General features: G+C 38.0%; 1 protein-coding gene across 7 annotated transcripts in view; it reads left to right on the top strand.

Moving 5' to 3' along the window:
* The window catches only part of LOC137099933 (RNA binding protein fox-1 homolog 3-like), a 380,706-nt gene that overhangs the window by 34,668 nt on the left and 327,557 nt on the right, over positions 1 to 18,481 (top strand). For all 7 annotated transcript variants that reach the window (XM_067477381.1, XM_067477384.1, XM_067477386.1 and 4 more), the window contains exon 2: positions 5,373 to 5,495. The gene's annotated coding sequence lies outside the window, so the exon portion shown is untranslated. The remainder of the gene's footprint in view (positions 1 to 5,372; positions 5,496 to 18,481) is intronic.

Raw genomic sequence — 18,481 nt, 5'->3', positions numbered from 1 at the left:
CAATCGGTTTGATGAGTGATGAGATTGATCCCCGTGTACACATTCTTTTACATAGAATTCTTAAATCAACACTTGACTCTTGCATAAAGCCACTGCATCTTAAAAATGCTTGAAAATGTGTAGGATGAATACATTGAGGTTTACAAAGAAAATACCTATGAGCTTCTATTGTCCTGTGTAATTCTGCTGCCCTACCCATTGCAGTAAAGTCAATGATAATGTCTATTTAGACCCACCACCATATCCCATATCAGTTGATGTAAGAAGTAAAATAGCCAGCTAATTGTGCCTACATTTCTAGGTAATATGGACAATCTAGACAGGCCTTAATCAATAGTAATAAAGTTGAAAATCAGAGTATTGCTTAAATTACAAAAGTTAACAAAGCCTCCAACAACAAATGTATTGCCTTATTACACCCAACCCTACCTTCACACCCCCCCCCCACACACACACACACACACTCCTAACAAGATAAACAAATGCCAAATGTTCCCCCCATTTTTTAAACTTTGTAAAACCCCAATTACTCAGAGAGACTTGGGGAGAAAAAATAAAAAAGAAATGACTGCATAAAGGTGGTCAGGTGTTAGAGGTCAAAGTGGTTCCCTGATGGTTCTGCATCCTCGTGCTCAGCAAAGCCTCCTCTGTCACCTCCACTGCTGCTCTCCTCTCAAACAACGCTCTGCATTCAATTCTTTCAGGAGAAGCCGTGCCCTTCCTACCAACATGCTGATGTTTAATTCATTTCCCGACACCCAGGGGACCCTCATAACAACAAAAAAAAAAAAAAAAAAGACAAAGGCGAGATAGAGAGTGAGGGGAAAAGAAGAGCAAAGAAATTAGAAGGAGCTAAATGTTTGCTTTGTGTTTGCTATCAGTGGATGTGGAATGAATGAAGGATCTACAACAACACCAAGGAGACTTAAGACATTTGAGAAACACAGGAGAAACACACCGGACACAGGAGGTTGTCGGGACAGATATATCTTGTTTCCTTCTGCTTTGTTTGAGTTCAGGGGTAGATGGGGCCAGTGAAGATGTTGCTGGACACCTTGGCATGCTTCTTTTTAATCAGAGGTTGATTAAGCGCACTTTCAGAGGCATAGATTAGAAAGCTCCCCTCGGACTTCACTAAATTGGTAGGAAGGGAAGGAAGGCAGTGTGTTGAGCGCTGCTGAGGGAACTTTTGATGTATCAGAGAGTCTGGCATGGTTTGCTTTTATTGACCTTCCCATCCTTGATTTGTGACAGATCCCCTGGTGCTCGGGTAGGTGGAGAAGGTGCCTGATAGGTGGGGGGAGGTTAGAGGAGATTCAGCTTTTGAAGAATTTCCAAATTCTGCTGATCTAGTAGAGCTGCCACAAACATTCCTGCAATTCATAACAATGAAGGGCACAGTGCTGCAAAGCATTTGCAGCCTAGACATTTTTTGAAGATTATATTTCTGTCATTTCTGCTTCATTTGACAACAACATGAAAAGGCATGTGGCAATGGTCCCAGGGCAGATTCAAATGCAGGATCTTACACCTACTCAACTGATCTGCCAGGAAGTCTTGGCCTAGTGATTTTTTATTACCAGGTGCTTTTCATCCATATTTCATTGAAATCTAAACAATGGGTTTTACTCATATCATCTTTTATCCAGCATTAATGGACTCAACAAACTACACTGACTCAGCTCTAAATATGTCTGCACCTCCTGTATGGACAGTGTGTGTCATTTGTGGATTTATACTTAATAATAGTCTGATGCTTTTTACGATGTCAGACTGGTTTTTAACCTCCTCACAGAGGGAATGGCATTATTCATGTTTCGGCAGTGGCACTGCTATTAATGTAATGAGTCAGGCCGTTAATGTGATCCCCCTTTAGACACAAAGGGGATCTCTCAACCTGATCTCCCGCTGCAGACAGGAGACCTCTGTGCCCTACATAACAACGATGGGACATGTCATTGCTGATTTATTTTGCCCTTGAACCTCCTCTTGATGGGACTTTGTGGGATAGCCTTTTAAAAGAAGCAACCAGAGATGAAATGAATGCGATGTTCCAAACTATTGAAAGATGTGCACTACAGCTGAAGGCTTTCAGAGGGAGTGCTGTAATCTAAAATGTGCTATTTCTCCCACATAGCACACAGGTCTGGGATGAGCTGATCAGATAGGCCTGAGATGAATCTGACTTGACCTGTGAGCAGCAGCCACTGCCTCCTGCCTTGCCGGCCATGAGAGGAATTTGCAATGGATTCCAGATAAATAGAAATCAATTCAAATTCAGCCAAAGCACCATACCTCGATAAGGCATTGCTACATCTACATGTAGTCACACATTTCATAATGAGGAGATAAGGATTAATGTAATTTCAGACTGTCAACACCTGTCATGGTGTCACGGTCATGTCATGGATGAGCTTATCGTTGTGCCGTTTACATCCAACATAAACAGTCTGGTTCATTCGTGTTCTATCCATACACAGGACTCCATGGTAACCGTCCTTGGAGGTGCATCCTCAGAAGTCTTTTAAACAGCCTTATTAACTCATTCCACTTGCTCATGTAATTAATGTCTGCTTACAATACGGCTAATATCCGCTTTGTAACCTGTGAAGACACACAATAATTATGTGACCGTTTGAGTGACAGAGATCAGGAAACCAAATAGAGGTGGCCTGTCTGCAGCCTCATCAGGGGGAGCAGAGTGTTGGTCCAGGTTAATAGGTATTCTCCAGGGAAGGATTAGATGGAGTTAAGGAAAGTATGGAGGGAGCCATTTAATTCAGTATAATAATGTCAAATACCTTCAGAACCTTCTTTTATAATTTTATTGTCACAGGCCATTTACAAGTTCTTGGCCCAGGTCGTTATGAAGTTCCCTGCACAGGCATTACAAAAACACTAAGATCCTGTAAAAGAACACTTTATTTGGGCTGCTCACTCTGTAGTACCATCCAGAAATAGCCAGCCATCTGTTTCCTGCTTTTCCACCAGCCAAGCACTGAGCTAGAAACATTCTCAAACTGACTGAGTCTCGATTGAAGACCAGAGGAAGACAAAAGTACTGTGCAGTACTTTAACAGAAGATATTGTATGGGACCAGCCAGGAGTCTAGATTCTGAAAGTCAGTTTGGGCAAGGAAATCGTAGTTTATAAAAGGAATGCCACTTGTACTAAAGTGGACCTGTGATCGATTGGGATGTGAAGTGGCTTAGCTGTAACTCTGTGTGTCAATAATTTCACCTTCTCCCTCAAAGCTTTGATAAATTAGTGACTTATGGAGGCAAATGTGAGTCTGTGTACACCTGTGAACCTGTCCAAATAAATACAGATTCAACCTAGAACATTACTTACTTGATCTGTAGCTAATTCTTTTCATTGGGCAATCAAATGCACCCAAACTTTTACTACACCAACTCTGAGCCAGGACACAAGACTTAAATGAGTTAAAGGTTGAATTGACAACAAATTAGAATGCACTTCACAATGCCATAGATTGAGACAAGGACTTAATTGGCTCCATATCAGGGTTAGATAGCACCGTTGTTGACTTTTGATTACAAAAAATAAAAGAACAAGGTGACTTGATATTGTGGTGATAAGCAAAAATCCCAACTCGATCGCATCAATATGTTTCTCGAAGCACATAGGTGGCTCACCTTGTAACCAATGACAGTGGCCACAGTGGCTCACTGGCAGATAGACATCAGAGGTTTTCTAGCGAGCACTGTCACACATTTATTGCTGTGTGTGCAGTGTCTGTTTTCCCTCCAATCGTTGCAGTTATTCCACACAGAATGTTGACTTAGAGGTCAAGCTGCACAAAGGCGTACCTTCGTGGAGCATTGATGTTGGCTAATTCACAGCATGGCACACAGCTCTTCAAAATAAAGGTCACCTCTGAGGAGCACTTAGTGTCTAAATCTCTATTTTATAGGCAAAGTATTACACTTTTTTTATTTGCTTTCATATAAGAGTTTGTTTCAGAGGGAGTCAAACTGTGTACCCCTATGCTGCAGTAAAGCTGAGGGTAGTTAATTCAATCAAAATGTTTTTTTTTTTCCCCACAGAAAAGTGAGGTGATTTGAACAATGAACAAATGATTAAGGCCCGTGATTGGTTGTTCCAAAGTGCTACATAGAAAATATAGTTTGGTTTCTGCATCAACTGCTGATCAATATTGTGGTAAACACATTTTACATTCTATTATGTTGGTAGAGATCAAGGACTGATCAGTTCATAAAACTTGTGTTGATGATCTCATTCCAATGTGACTTCCTGATCCTCCCTGCTAATTAGGTTTTTGCATTTTGTGGTACGGTTTCTGATTTTCTGAATTAAGTCTTCTTCAAAAGGTTAGTGATGACACCTTTACCCTGCTCTGTGAAGATAGTCAGTCATGGACTGTGTTTTTGTTTTTGTTTTGTTTTTTCTTTATATCTTCCATGATTCTTCAGGCTTTAACTGTTGCTGTTTTCCATGGTTGACCCATGTTGCTCAGTACACCATTGGTTTATTTCTTTTTCAAAACATTTCAAAAATGCCTGTTCTTCCCCCGTCTTTTCTCAGATTCAAAATGGCTTGTTTTTATTTCTTCTTGCTTTCTTCTGATATCCAAATTTTAATCTTAAATATCTTCAGTGTTCACAGAAAGAAACAAATGAATTTGCCTTGATGATGCTGTACTATGTAAGGGACTATGTCTACAATGTCTTCCACCTTTTACATGTTGATTACAGGTTTGAGCCCTTTGTGGCGAGAATTGTTGACATTATTTCTCTTTGTCTAAGGTTATTATCTTCAGGCTCCACAGTTTGCTTCACTCATTCAAAATGCCACTCCATGTGTCTTTAGTTGCGGGAATATTAGTCGCCATGGTAACTCATTTTACCAATACTTCATGTGCGCCAAATGACCCTGTACTGTTACTTCTTGTTGCTTTGTGTGGAAGTGTTTCTTTTGGAGATTAAATGTTCAAAAGCAAATTGAGGTCCTGCTGGTTTTTATCACCGGGATATTGAATAAGCTTATGTGGAAAATACCAAAGTGTGGTAGTGTGACACATTGCTTGAAAACAGACTATGATATAGTTCTGTGTTTTGTAGAGGATTCACAGGATAACAATTTGTGTAATGGCAAGTGTACTGTGGGCTTTTTTGAGGTAAAAACAAGGTGTGGGCTTCTTTTTCATCTTTATCCATATTCCTGACCTATTTTTGCAACATGTGTCTGTAGATCAATTTTTCAAATCAATGACCTGGCAGGAAAACAACGACTTACTGTGTGTAATTATATTTGGCTTCTAATTAAACAGTGTCTGTTTTGGGATTTCCACTTGAATATTTACGCTCCTTCTCGCTCCAAAATGTTCACAGATAATTGCTGGAAGGAAGAACCTAGGAAGGTCAGCCAAGAATCCCGCTGAAGGTGCCAAAGTGAAATCTACAGGACTACAATTACTTGGACAGACTGAGGCGGCAGAGCTAAGTGAATGACAGGTAGGAAATAATTCATATGAATCACCTGCTGTATTATGAATAACCACCTGCTGAGAGGACATAGCACGGTCAGTTATCCTCAGAATTGGTAGTGAATAGCCCTTTTGTCATTTGTTGGTAATTGCCCTAATTCTCTTGATAATATAATGAAATTAACCTCAGAGAACATTTCTTCCTTATGGCATTTATGAGACAAGGTTGAAGTTAGCATGCCAGCAGTCACACAATTACATTTAGATTATTCTACTCTGCTGCTATTTGGCTTCCCCTTTTGATGTCGATACTTTGGAGGAGTCCTTCTCACCACCACTCACAATTCATAATCTTCATTTTCCTAAAACATATAGTGTTGATTCATACACAAAAGGCATTCTTAAAGAAATTCAGGATCACTCACATCTGTTTTCTATTTAAGGTCATATCTGACCTTGTAGCGAACAGACATAAAAGGCTGTCAGTCAAACCATCATGCCGTCTTTGTTTCCTTGTGGTTGTCATTCTCCAGAGGAGTCAAGCAGCCACTAACTTAAATGTAGTGATTCTATGCTCCTGGCAAACTGCTTCTCTGTCCTTCTTTCTACCAAACTCAGCAACTGCCTCAGGGTAAGGTGGAAACAAAAAAAAAAAGTTTTAGAACAGAGTTTGAATGGTCTCAGAATAAAATCAAGGCCAGCGGATAGTTAAATAGTTGAGCTTTTTGTAAGGAATCACTTCTACTACTTTGGCCTTTAAAATGTTTCAACATTTTCCTTCAAACATTAGAACAATAAATAAAGATGAGTCGAAGCACTGCTCGAATTCGCTTAACGTTCTGTGAGTAAAACAAACCATAATGAAATAGGAAATCTAAACCTCATTAATTCTACCATATGGGATAAAACAGTTCTCCACATTTTTGTAGAAACAGTATCAGTGTCAAGCCCCAGATGGACGTTTCCTATGGAAACATTTGACTTACATCTAACAGCCTGCAACAGTGAGTACCCAAAGCATCAAATATCAACGTATATAAATTGTCTGTTTACAGAATTTCAGCCATTATGCTGGTAAATTTGCTCCCACTTGAAAATTGATGGCTAGGTAGGGTAGCTTGCTAGGATTAGATATTTCTTTTTCAACCCTTGCTTATTAGCAGGCAGTGAGTACATATTCAGTACTGTGCCTGTCCCACAATACAGAATGCAGTGTGGTGTAGTCAGAACTTTCTCTTTCCTTTATGACCACAGTGTCAAAACTCAACATAATATGTAATAATTGTTTAACATCAGCACTGCAAAGTTGCTCTGTGTGAATCACAGAATTGGAAACAGAAGACATAGATAGAACTGAGCAATGTCTAACAATGATGGCTTCCCAACTGGTTCAAACTGGGGATCAATATCTTTAATGCGCAATGTCTAATGTCTAATGAATATTCTCCCAGCTAAATAACTTTTGCCAGTCATAAAATGCAAGCCTATTGGAGAACTAAAACAACACCAGTCTACTGATTTCTCAGCAAGTAACTTGCTAACTAAATGTTAGTTTCATTTGGACTTTGTACAAAAGCTTGTATGCTGTATTTTACGCCAATTATCCAAATTACTAATATAACAAGCCGTATTTATTACAAAAAATGTACAAGTAACACAATTAAAAGCAGAGTTCGGCAAAATGTGTTCAGAACATTTAAATCTAAAAAATCCCAATAAGCTCAATTAATACAAAATATTACCATTTAGCTACTGTATATCCTGTAAAACAACACAACAACTACTACTGATAATAACAATAGTTAGAACTCACACAGTTACCTTAAGATCAAGCGAGCTACAGTTGTTTTGTTCCAGTCATTTCAAACAGAACTTCTATTTTATTTATGACTAATATCATTTTACTGTACATGTGACTGCCTAATATGGATGTGGAAAAGCCCTAACCAAGCTATATTATGCACTGCATATGCAAGTGTTTTGCCGAAGAAATTTGAAAAGATGAAGCTGCCTTTTTTTTAAAGAAAAAAATAGAATTATTTAGAAGCAGCATATAACTTTTGAACATCTCTCTTGTTGTGATAAGAGCTGTTCATTAGCACTACTTTGATATTGAATTTGTTATTTTAACAAAAGTAGAAGGCCCTTTGAAAATGAGATGGGGTCCCAGCTCATTGCTAAACACTAAATTACCTGACAATTCAGGGTCTGGATGGCAAACTGTAATATTGCTGATTTTAATGTCTGTTTCATTAACTTAAAATAAATTTTAGATTTTTCTTAAATGACACTCTAATTATTTTTATACTGTTAATTCATGCACAAAATAGGGGGGGGCCCAACCGCTCTTCCCAACCACATATCGAAGTGTCCCTGGACAAGACACTGAACCCCCAACAGCCCATCCCCGTCCCTAGCCTCGCAGTGCTGGTGATATGAAAATGATGCTAGTAGCAGTCAATAATTGCTCGTAAGGATTTTTTCCCCAAATTTTTGTTCATCTAAAAAAGATGACTGGTACCTTATAATTTAATGATCAGATGTAATGTCATTGTCATGCCTGAGCTGTGGCTCAGTAGGTCACTGATGTATGGTTTGCATGGTAAAGCCAGGCTTACATAATCTCTTATGTAAGCCATAGGAAATAAACTTGCAGATATCATGTTCCACATAACAGTACAACAAATTTCAATTCAATGCCAGCAGCAGTATGTTCTATACAGTAAGTTGATAACATCACTGAAATAGCAACTTTAATACATCCTGAGGTTATTTGATCTCGTGTTGTACTCATCCTGTAACAGCACCAGGACCTTACTGTGGCCATGAGTGGCACCTTCCTCTAGGGCCTTGCTTAAGGGTTCATGTAGCATGTGTGTACCACACCCTAAATATCTCCATTCTTAATTATACATGGCTAGAATGGGAAATTAACATAAGGCACATCATAAAAACCTCGATAACGAAGCTAATACAATTACATTAGAGTGATTAAAAAGGTTAAATAGGTGATCTATTACATTGATCTTAAATGCATTCAGACTTGATTTAATTTAACAGTGCTATAATGCTTTAGTTAAAATATGTCCTATTAGTGTTTGGAGCCTGCATGTATAACGATTAATTATTGAATAATTGTTCATGCATTTCAACACTGGCAGTCTCTGAAGGGTGATTTATTTTCTTCAGTGGCTGTACAGAGATAGGGCTTAATTACAGTGGATAGTCTTATCTCCCCTCTCTAATCCGCTCTTTGGAGTCTCCCGCTTTCACGCCATCTAGTCGTCGATATCATCAGACTGTTGGCAGAGCCAGACAGAGAAAGTGATCCCCAATTTCTCTGTCACATTAAGGCTCATTCATGAAGTCTCCACTGTGGATCTGACTTAAGAACTCTAAAGTGGGAGGAAAGAAGAGTCTCTGAGTGTTGGGAAGTGCTCCCCCGGTCTGAGGTCAGTGGCAGCTGGCACATTACCCACTTGTGCAGTCTTTGTCAGCTGGATGGACTGAGGAATGTGTGGTCAAATCTGATCAGATAATGGGCTCAGTTTGTTGCCAGGGGCAATTTGTTTCAGATATTCTTGTATTATTGCAGGCAATTTGATTGTCTACTAGCTCACAATGAGTGCAACACAGCTATAGACAGTGACGTTGACTAAGTTCTTTCAGTTTAAAGGCATTTGGCCAATGATTTGACTCAGTGACTCTCGTTGAGCTGCATTAGATCTTAATCATAGGCTCACAGTTTAATTATTGTAGCTTGATGGAAGATTTCCACCACAGTTGGCAGTGATAGTTTTAAGTATTAAATACATCTGTGAAGAATGAAACGCTGTTCTCCAAACGCCTTTCGTCTGAGGCTCCTTTATTCCAGCAAAGAAAAACCTTGCCACTCCCTACATTTTGAGAAGAAAATAAATAAATAAGCAAATAAATACCAGAAAGGTGATGCGCTTGGTTGATGAAGTGGTTATACACACTGACTGTCTCTCAGTTCTCTCGTGGCTACCTGTTTTCTGGAGTGATGAACACACTGCCAGAGATGCTCAGTATGCTGATTTCTCAGGGACATGACAGAAGAGGCTCGATGTTCTGCTGTACTTTCATTGGCTCAGTGGGTTGATGTTTGTCAAAGCGGCTGGCATTACAGCTCATGACTAGTTTGAGCTTCCTAAACAGTGGAGCTACTGCTGTTTTCACAGATTTCAGGGACTGAAAAAAATGAATAGGCCAGCGACTTCTAAGTCGCTGACACGATTCCCAGTGCAAAACGACAAATAAGCTAACTAATTAGAGCAGAGCGACAACACAAATCTTTAATTAAGAGATACATATCACACACTGAATCCTGAAATAGTAAGTAATGGTAATACTTTGTCATGTGTCTTTTTGTGATGAGTTTTTTAACCTTGTAGTTGAAAAGTCTTCACTCGCTTATAAAAGTTATACCTTTTTTTTTAACTTAGTATTTTTGCTATTCTTCACATGCTGTCATGATAAAGTACCCTTTTGCTGGATTTAATTTCATTTCAGAAGATTAATCCATTTTCTAGGCACATTAAGCTCATTTATTTCTCTCATCCATTTTGTACTGGCGATTTTTTTTTTTTCATCTTCCCTATATTTTTAATCATTATTTCGCTGTTAAGTTACAGTATCAGGATACTTAGATTTTTTTTTTCTTGCCTATTTACCTTGTCTTAGCTAGATAGATGTTCACAAAAAAAAAACACTTTTTTGCTTTTCATCTGTGATTAATATATAATTTTTTAATAAACAAGACACCAGAATGATTTTTTTTTTTGTTTATATAATTAAAGTTTATTAAATATTTAGACTCAGTAATGTGGAAACTTTTCTTACACCAGCAGGGGTTCTTCTTTAACTGTGACTGGATGTAACATATATAATAATGTCACACATGAATTTAAATTCATTGCTTGTCGATGCTTTAAAGAAGAAAACAATGAATAAGAATGTCAAGTGTTATTTTTGCTAAAATTTGTTTTGTTTTAAACATTGTTTTGATTGTAGGAACATCCACCTCAAACGAAATCACTTGTATAAAGTTATCCTTGAATTCTGAAAATAATTGGGGAAAACGTCATTTTAAATAGTTAACTTTTGTTTTCCTCTTGCATTTTTAGTAAATGCAAATAATTCAGTTTTGGCCACAGAAAATTATATGAAATCTCCAAAATTTTAAACCTTACATTTCAGCGTCATATTAACAAGCTCCTTCACAATTTTCTCTTTCCCCTATTACTGCAACTTTAGCCTTATTACCACTTTTTAAAATGTAGGTGGTGTAAGTCATCTTTTTGGCTGGAATATAATCAATATTCAAACGAGGTAGCTGATTTTTGCTAACTGAATACCATATGCCAGCACCTGATGTTATAGTGATGGTAATAGCACTGTCAAGTTTGACAATGTGGAGAAAGCAATACCGTCATACCCCATATTCACTTTTGAAAATCTCATTTTGCTTTCATTTCTTCACTAACACAGAGCTGTCAACATGTAATTCAATGAATGTCACCACTGCGCTTCAACATTTTCTTCCTCTCTTTTACCAACAGTGCTCACACCATGCAGCATGACTTTACTTCTGCTGTGTTTACATCATGTTACTGCCACTTTGGCTGTGATTGCAGCTAATTATAATGCAACACGTGAATCTTCTGTATGAAATATTCTGTGTCATACACTGGGTTTTGGTAAAGGTCTTGGTTTGTTAGGTGCATTTGATTTGAAAGGGATGCGTTGATGTTTACAGTAATGCCTCTGCACAATAGCCACCTTTATTCAAAGGTGCAGATGATATTTGCTGTCAGATCGGAGGAAATTGAAACCAGTCAATATCTCAGGCATTGTGAGAACACTATCTTCTGTTTCCAAAAGCAGTCAAAGCTCAGAGCACAAACTCACACATAAGCCTCCCTATACACACACATATATATAGCGTACAGCATACTCTGCCCTCCAGCAGCCTTATTCTGAGTGAAATGTACCTCAAGAGAGAGCAGCTATTAAAAAGTGTGCTTCAACCAAGTCAGTTAGCAGCCAAGGTCATACAGACATTTGAATTGAAGCAAATTCCCGCATCTCTTTAAAGGCTGACAATATTTTGACTGGGTGCACTATTTATCTACAGGAGGACACTCATGTAGAATACAACTATGTATTGTAACTTGATTGTACCAGCAGCCATAAAAAAACAAATTATACTGTCATGCTGTGATGCACGTCATATGACTGGAAACAAGGATTTTTTTCTAACCTTAACCATCTTAGTTAATGCCTAGACCCAATTCTAATTTGTTTACAGCATGCCTAAACCTAGGCAAACCTCGAAAATTACTGAATACTTTAACTGAAAAATAATGTAACACCTACCGCCATTTTTGTGCCAGGAACCAAAAGCGTGACAGTTACTGTAACCTCTATGGGCATTAATGGACACATCCTGAAATATTATTCAAAATATTGAGTAATATTTCATTACTTAAGCAATCAATATATTCCAAATAAGAAAGGCATCAGTGTGTTAATTAACATCTTTAAGTTGAACAAACGTTAATACTTAAAGTTAGAGCCTGGATCATTCCCCCGTCAGCACTTTGCTAGCTTCTGATTAGCAGATTCCTTCAATTGGTGTCGGCATAGACTCGAAGAAGAAGAAGGTTTTATAATGTTATCTTCCATCTTTTTTGAGTAATAGTAATAAAAAAATAAGCTACCTAGTTGTTTTAAGGAAATTATTTTGAGTTTTGTTTACAATAGCAACAAATGTGCTTGATTACTGGGTGACTGAGAAATTTGGCTCAGCAACCATTTATTCCCTGTTCTGGAGCTTCAAATCAGAGCTCCTCAACACTACGAAATGCTTCTTGCAAGCTCATAAATTAAAAAATGAATCTCTCAGACCTGAGAATCTTTTGATTTGGCAAGGACAAGAAGTCTTCAAAATGCTCAGACAAAAATGCAATCGCAGCCTCAAGATCAGCAACTACATTTTCAAATGCCAGAATCAACTTTAAAACTCAGCCACTGAGTCAACATCGATAAGAAATGCTAAAAAAACCATCAAAATTTATCAGCTAGAGAGACACATATTAGCACTTTATTTGTTTTGCTCTTTTAATGGGATTTGTTGACTGAAAAAGGCAGACAGTGTTTTTCTTCCTCAGATAGGATTTAAGTCCCCTGTTTAATCTGTTTCTTTGCAAAAAAATATTTTTTCTTTCTTATATCCTTTACCGGATATCCACAGATTTAAATGAATCATTTACATACAAAGGGATGATCTCTGTCTCAGCTATACAAGTAGGGAATTATCCAGTGTAGTGCTACTCATGTCGGTGGCTTGTTTCACCATAAGAAGGGTGACAACAGCCAGGTGTCAGCAGGCTGACACTACAGTCATTTCCATCAGCACTCTTGTTCAGGTAATGTTCCTTCAGGCTTGCTGATTTCAGGGCTTATCTTGTTAAGAGCCCCCTGCTTCGTTACAGATGTGTGCGGCTGTCAGAGGCAGCGCCCGTGCATTTCAAGACTATTATTGGTGATTGTAGAATGACACTAATTAAAGTCATTGATGTTTAAAATCAAGCGCCACAAATCCTGCTTGTTTTGTCACAAAAGCTCAAATAGCTTCTCAACCTGGCTCTGTTGTGTAGTTATCATGTCATTTGTTTTCAAGCCATGTGGAGAAACTAGCATGTGTGTGTCAAATAAAGATAGGGAGAGCTCTGCTTGAGATATTTACATTTAAATTTTTAGCAGTGACATTTATTTTCTCATGACAAGATCTGAAACTGTGGCTCACTTAGCCGGATTTGTGTTTTTGTTAAAATAGGGCAAATGAAGGGAACAGACTGTTTATAAATCATCTTTGTTTCCCCTCAACTGACAATGACATTCCATATGCTAAATGTAAAGAAACTCAGATTCACTGTGTCCATGTAAGGTGCATGTTTTGTATTGGGTCTGAGTATATAATTTGGAAAATGTTCGCTCTACCCAGCTCAGAATTTTATAGTAAATAATGTTTAACAGTCTGCTATGAAAGGTTAGTTTTTATGGAAATATGGCTCCATTAAATGTTCCTTTGCTGTGACTGGAGCATTTCATATTTTTCTACATATGGATGGAGAAGGTGTGCCTGTACAATTTTGGTTAATAGAAAATCAATGAGGTGGTTGTACTCTACTGTATCATTAATTGGTATTACTAATTAATCATGTAAATCATAATTAATCAGAAAATCATGACAATGCCAAAGTGATGTCTTCAAAATGCTTTTTCTATCTGACAGTTCAAAAACTATAGATATTCAATTTATAATGAAATTACATTCAGAAATAACAAACTCTCTCACTGGAGATGCTGACTGAGCACTGAGGCCTGTAATTATAGGTAATCAAACCCTGGAGTCTAATTTTAGTGTTTGCCAAAAGATATTAGTCCTAAATATCAGGATGGATGCTTGAAAATACACCTGCTCCTGGAGACATTTGTCATTTTTCCCAAGTACAATGGTCAGTACTGGCTAAAACCTGCTAGCTGAATGTGAGTGTGCCATAGACTGTATGGAATGTACACTGACATTTTTTAATGAAGGGATAAATAGTCAGAGATAGGTGAATTCATTTTTCACATTTTTGCTAACACCAATTTGTGACCTAAGAGTCACTCTTCAGTTTGTACAAATATTTTTTCACACTTGGCTCTCTGTTCTATTGCCATGTGCAACAGCATGGTGCACAACACCTCTGATCAATACAACTAGAAATACACAATCAAAGTAATTTTATTGAAACTCTAAATTGTCATGTCTTGCTCCTTAATGTGGAAATACGTCAGGTTTTCTGAGCAGTACAATTATATATGTAAGTAGGTAAGTAAGTGTAAGTATCTAATCGAATGTGTCTTTGTTGTGCTTATGCTTGTAGGTGTGTTGTCTGATTTTCTAATGTATGTAACTGGATTTCTCCCAATCATTTGGATTCTTTTGTACATATAATCATAGTGTGTATATTGTGCCTGTTGCCATATCCTTCCATTCTGTCAGCACACAACTGATAACTGATAACCAATAATTGATTCTGTCATTGGTGGAAAGTCGCGCATTAATTGAATGAATAAGTCAATATTGTTTTTAATTAACTTCTCACAATCACTCAAAGAACACAAAGAACCTTTCGAGGATGACTTAAGGCGCCAATTCAACCCAAGGAACACCATTTGAGTAACTGTGCCTAAGGGTGTAATGAACTGACAACTCTTGATTTGAGACTTTTGCTTCAGCAGCCACAGATCAGCTTTCACCTCCCAGTTGTTCAAATGGCGTCATGTATGCTCAGTGCATTTGTCACCTTTATTTATGACCATAGTAGCATCTGGATGGCAGCCACAGCCAGCAACCCCAACTGCTTAAGATGCAGTAGAGCCTCTATGGGTTAGGAGGGCCAGCTCTATCAATCTGCTCCCTTCCGGCCCCCACGTTCCTCAGTGCGGTTAATCACTGCCACTAATTAGTGCTAATTACTCATTGCTGCCCAGGAGAGCCCCCTCGCTAGCTCACACTGATCTGAAGGTCTTCTCTAGCACCCTACTGCTTGGCATTCCTCAGGTACAGTAGGAAGTGCAGGGACGTGGAAGGTGCTGAGGGGAAAGAGACAGCTACAGCGAAGCTCATCTTTTCTAATTTATTTATTTATTTATTTATTTTGCAGGGCAACATTTTTTCTAAATCAAATACATCCCTGGTGTTTAGCCTCAAGTGGCTGCAGGTAGAAGGCTTCATCCCTATGGGGCCTGCAGGGCTGCGCGGCTGCAGCTCTGCTTTAGCAAAGCAGACTGGTTTGTTCTGGTCTGCTTTGGTGTGGCCCGTGGCCTTGTTCGCATGCACAGGCCGGGCCAAGCCTAATGAGCCAGCAACTTTTGGTTCCCGGTGTCATTAATTGTCTGAAGCTGTGACTCTGTGGGTTACGTTGCGTTCAGCTGATTTTTTATTTTTTTCCTCCCAGTAATTTTGCTTTAATAGATTCAATTTGCTTTCATTTGCTTTGTATTGATTTATTTGTCCTGCTTTGTCTTGTCAACCATAGAAACCTATAATCTTTCACAAAAGTTTCTAAGGGAAAGGGAGTGAAATAAGCTCATTTAATTTGCTAATATTGAGCGAGTTATTAAAAAAGAGAAATGACAAATGATATTAATATGGTGTGCAAGTGAGGCTTGACTAAGGCTGAACTCATTTTTTGCAGCCATGAAAACCATATGAAAATAGTACAGATTTTACATCAGGTGCAAACAGTGAAGCTTAATAATATGTTGAGAGCTTGTGATGGGTCACGCTGCTAAATGCTATGATTTGATGTGGCAGGTTTTAATGCTAGGCCAAAAAAAACAAATATCTCTGTAATTTCTGGTAATAAAAGGTGACCATGTCATGTCAACCCTAAATAGTACACAATGACAGCTGATTGGGTTACATTAGTAAATTGGTATTTAAGAACATCACTTTAGATAAAGGGATTGAAGACGTGTAAAAAAAGATTATTTTACCGTCTTTCAGACTGACATAGAGCACTCTGAGTCAACAAGAGGGTAAAACCTTTACATCTCAGTGACCTCCAAATGGGAAGCATCTGACTGTAGTACCAGAAAGTTACAATCACACACAAGGAAGCAACTATTGAAACAAAATAAGATTTAAAAAAAAAACTGAGTCCAACTAAATAACTATACAAATAGTCTTAATTTGATACAATACATTGTTACTAGTTCTACAGTAAATGCATAGGTGGACTCTAGGGGCAGACCGAGTGATCGCAGTAAAGACACAGTAAAACAAGACAAAAAAGTGCCCCCTAAACGTGCCCCTGCAGTAGAGTGAACATGAAGTATCATGATAGAGATGATGCATCAGGTGCCCTGGATATGGTATTATTTAAAATCATCTCCGTGTTCTTCGTGTTTGGACTGAAATGGGGAGGCAAGCTTTCAGTTTTGCCGTTCCCTCTGCTTGGGATAATCTCCAAGCAGAGCTGAACATATCAGAACTCATTTAAATTGAAGCCTTCTGTTCTTTCCTAATCACCAAAGGAGAGTCGATTGGACAGTGCTTGTGTTTTTAAACTGTTACTATGTCCTCAGCTACTGCACTTTATAATGCTAAACTGTATACGATACCTAAACTATTGTTTTTTTCAACTTATTGTTTGTAATGTGTCTTTAAAATTGTAAACATTTATTATGTTGTGTGCTGCTGAACTCTTGCCCAGGTCGCCCTTAAAAATGAGATGTCGATCTCAATTGGTTTTATCTGGTTAAAGAGAAGGTGTTTTTTTTTAAAATTCCTTACTCAATTCAAGAAATGCTGTATGCCAACACATTCTCAACTGAATCAGAATAGATGCAGGGGGTAGGAAAAGTCACTCTTCAAAAGTGCTCAGTATATGATATCAGTTTTTGGTTTGTCAGTTGTTGGATCCCAGAGGACTTATTTTTCTGTGTGCTGCCAGTACAGTGACTCTTATTTCAGACCCATAGTTCCAATACAAAGTGACCAAGAAGTTTCTAAGAAGAAGTTTCTAAAATTCTGTTGCCTGACAAATAGAAGAACATCAAAAGTAAAATTATTCATGACCTTGAAGCCAGCCGTTTAGAAAACCGTATCTCTACAAGGTCGATTCAGCAGCTGCTCAGAACATTTAGTAATATCATTGTATTTGGAATATTCTTTTTGTCACCGACTTTGTTTCCATGCACTTCAGTAACCAGGTTATTCGGAGGAAACCAGGTTTCTCTGGTAACCAGGGAATGAGATCACATGCACTTGAATAACCTGGCTACTGAACGTCTCCGTATGCCTGCTGCAGATGAGTAATCTGATTTTCCCTCTGCATCTGATTTATTTTGGATGCAAATACAAAATGGTGAAACTTGGTTGTTTATTTTTGCTGTTTGTGTGTGTGTGTGTGTGTAGGAGCAGTGAGGAAAGTGAGAGAAAGACAGACACAAAAAACTTACTTGACAAAAATGTTGAATTTTGCAGTCTATCTCTCGATGTCAAATATTTTATTACTATTCACGAATCTCAAATTGAATATGAATAATATACACATAAATAATTCACATAACTGTTATGAATTTGGAAAAAAGTAAGGTAAAAAAATACAAAGCAAATCATCCATTGATATGTATGAATATCTCAAAATACAAGAAGGATCTTGATAGAAAATGGCTTTTTTTCCCGTTTACTCAGCAGTTGAACTGAGCTGACCAGACATCTTATTGCTAAAGCATTTTTTATCTTTGTAATATTTGCAGACAAGGCCAAATACAAGCTATATGGGCAGGGTTATACCATGAATAGAAAACACTCTGTTTATGTCTCACTCTGTGTGTGTCATTACTTTATGGGAGAATAACAGTAGCGTTGTAAGAAATCTTAGCTGCAGCCTTTCAAAGGAAAGAAAGGTGTCGGAACGAGAAACGTATGCGGGCAGGATGGTAAACGTCACGCTGTTGCACAGAGTGTCTACAAATGACAGGATAGTGTTCTCTTTTCATGCCAGTACCCCTAAGAGGTTTTTTTATTTTTTCTCATGACAAGAAGGTGAAATTAAGTTGTGCTTAACAACTTTTTTATGAAGAGCTCAGACAAGCGTGCTGACAATGAACGATGTCAAAGAGTCATGCATGTCAGAACATTGCTTTAAAATTAAAAAGTCTGTTGGTGTATCAGGAATGAGATACATCAGCATTGGTGCCACTGTCATATACTGTATTGATATGGTCTAGTCCCTTTGAAACATGTATACTAATCAATGTAAACAGCAAACTCTGCATGGCTAAACCGTTTTCAGCCACTGGGACGATGCAGATAAATCCTGAGATTGTACATGAAATAAAAAACAATGACCCATTACACTGGAAAGTAAAGGTGCTTTCAGACAGTGAGTGGTTGCTGCTGCCACCCACATGATTTTCTGTGCAAAC

This window comes from Channa argus, chromosome 15 (genome assembly GCF_033026475.1).
Source record: "Channa argus isolate prfri chromosome 15, Channa argus male v1.0, whole genome shotgun sequence".
In the NCBI taxonomy this organism is placed as follows: domain Eukaryota; kingdom Metazoa; phylum Chordata; class Actinopteri; order Anabantiformes; family Channidae; genus Channa; species Channa argus.
Note: the sequence above shows the minus strand (reverse complement) of the source record. Positions and strands in the feature narration are given on the sequence as shown.